The following is a 2,689-nucleotide window of genomic DNA, read 5'->3' on the forward strand; positions in this document are numbered from 1 at the left end:
ATTACCATACTGGCCTTTGGCAGGAACAAGACCAACAGATCAGTCACCAGCTATCGAACACCTACTATATTCCAGGCATATTCACCCGGACATCTCTTAACTACCATGAAATAGGCATCAAGACATCTACTTCACAACTAAGGCTCAGAAAGGTGAAGCAACCTGCCCAAGGTCACACAGCCAGACATGGCTGAGTCAAAACTGAAAGGCAGGGGCCCCCGATCCCATCTCTTTCCCTCTACGCCAGGACACAGACAAGTGAAAGATAGTAGAGTGAGCCATCCTCTGAGCCACAGCAGAGAACAGCAGCTTTGAAGGCAGCACCCCAAAGTCCAGCGCAGAGGAAGCCCCTTCCCAAGCCTCGTAAGGAGCTGCTGGCTTCCTCAGGGGCACCGTCATATTCACTGGACAAATGCTCACCTGCTCTCTGCCTCACATTAGGCAAATGGCAATGAACAAGCCTGAGTCCCTGCGTTCCCAGAGCTTCCTACTAAATGCACAAACTTCATAGTCAGACATTTAGCAAGTGCCCCTGGACTCCAGCCCAGGTAAATGCAGGGCCCTTGGCTGGTCTCCCCGACACCATCCTACACCATCGGCCACTCTCTACCTCCCTTGCAGTCGCCCGTCTCTGTCTGAGGCAGCCCCATCCTCCAGGACGTTCAGGCCTGAGATCGTGGTGGATGTTCTCAGACTCCTGTCTTATGCCACACCCAACACATCAGCCAACACTGTCAGCTTCATCTTCAAAATATGTTCAGGATTCAACCACTTCTTTCCACCTCCATCACCCTGGTACAAGATCCAGTCATCTCTGGCCTGGGTTAAGGCTTACTTCCCGTTGCCCTTGGCCCTCCACACAGCAACAAGGGTGATCCTGCTCAATACGAGGACCTTTTAATACCTTTGCCTTCACGCACGCTGCCCTGCCACGCTGGTCCCCCTGCGTTTTCACCAACACACAAGCACATTCTGACCTCCGGGCCTTTGCACCTCCAGGCCTTTGCAGGTGCTGTTTCCCCTCCCTGGAATGCCGTTCCCTAATGTCAGCAGGGCCTCAGCCCTCCCTTCCTTCAATGTTACTGGGCTTTTCCCAACTCCCTCGTCCCACTTCATCATTCTTCTGTCCTCTTCCCTGCTTTATTATTCCTTCCTAGTGCTGACCACGGCCTGGCATATTTTATTTATTGCCTGTCTTCTAGCACTGGCTACGATGCAAGTTACATGAAGGGAGGGAAACTGACTTATTTGCTCTCTGATGTAACCTCAAGTCTAGAACAGGGTCAGATACACAGAAGATGCTCCATAAATGTTTATTAAATGAATTCTAAGTCTGATACATACCACAGGGCTCATTTATTCATTCAACACACACTGCAAGCCTGCATGCACTCGACACCTCTGAGAATCCAGAGCACCAGGGCACCCTTCACGCCACAGGGGAAGGGCCCTGGTAGGAAGCTGGGAGCTGGTCCCACAGGCATCTCGGGATACCCCCAGGGGTGCCGTGAGGTCCCTGCAACCTGGCACAAAGGGGCAGCATGGAAAGGAGGAAAGCGCTATTCTGATGGTGGCTCAGACTGGAAGGCCCCACATTCCCAGGCCTCAAAGAGCAACCTTGTTCTCAAGTCTTCCATGACGATGCCCCCCGCCCCGCCACCCCCAACAGCTACGAGCCACACCCCTCTCAAGGCCGCTATTGACACAGTTCCGACGCCACCAGGCCAGGCAGTAAGGCTGGCGGCTCCCCGCGAATCAAGTTCCATACATACTTCTGGGTTTCAGTCAGCCTGCTCTGGGCTCTGGGGCAGCTGGCCCGGACCAGTCCTGGGAACAGAAGGGGGTGGCAGGGCCAAAGAGGCCAAGGGCCGGGTCGGGGCAACATTCTAGTGGGCCGGGACCCCCAGGCTGGCTGCCCCCTTGCTGGCAGAAGCAGGATCGAGGTGGGGAAGGCCAGTGGGCTAGGCAGACCTTTGGGAGCTTCCTGCTTCTCTTCTAGTCTGACCCTCACAGCTGGGACTGGAGCAGGGAGGGGACAACAGGCCAGGGCTGGGAGCTACTCCTTGAGGCCCCCTGCGGTCTGAGGGTCCAGAACCCATGTCTGGGCTCCAGTGAATCTTCTCTGATTCATCACCCACATCTTTCCACATCCTGGGCAGCCCCTCCTCCCCTCCCCTCCCAGCCTCTCACCCCAAGATCAGGGAGCCCTGAGGGCTCTGCGAACCCGCCCAGCCTCCAGCCTCAGGGAGCAGCCCAGGAATCCAGGGACAGCTATGCGGCAGCAGGCAGGGTAGAGGTCCTGCTTACCCCACTGACCTGGCCCCCCTGGAAGCCCCAGAATCATCCTACAGCCTGTACACACGCAAGATCATTTCATGAGGGAAATTAATTCATTAAGCAACTGCAAATGACTGCCCTGGAACCCAGGTCCTACCCTCCCATCACAAGTGTCCCCATGAGACCCCTTGAACACCAAGGCACAGCCATCCTGATCCAACAGTCCTTGCCTGGGTCGCCCTGTGCTACCTGGGGCCATAGTTTTGACTTACATAATCAATCGGTAGTGACTTTTTGTGTGTGTGTGTTCCTAGGGATGTGTGTGTGTGTGTGTGTGTGTTACTGGGGACTGAACCCTGAGCTACATACCAGCCCTTTTCCTTCTTTCTTCCTTCCTTCCTTTTTTTTTTTT

Source organism: Chinchilla lanigera, unplaced genomic scaffold (assembly GCF_000276665.1).
Source record: "Chinchilla lanigera isolate Chin_1 unplaced genomic scaffold, ChiLan1.0 scaffold00051, whole genome shotgun sequence".
NCBI classification, from domain to species: Eukaryota; Metazoa; Chordata; class Mammalia; order Rodentia; family Chinchillidae; genus Chinchilla; species Chinchilla lanigera.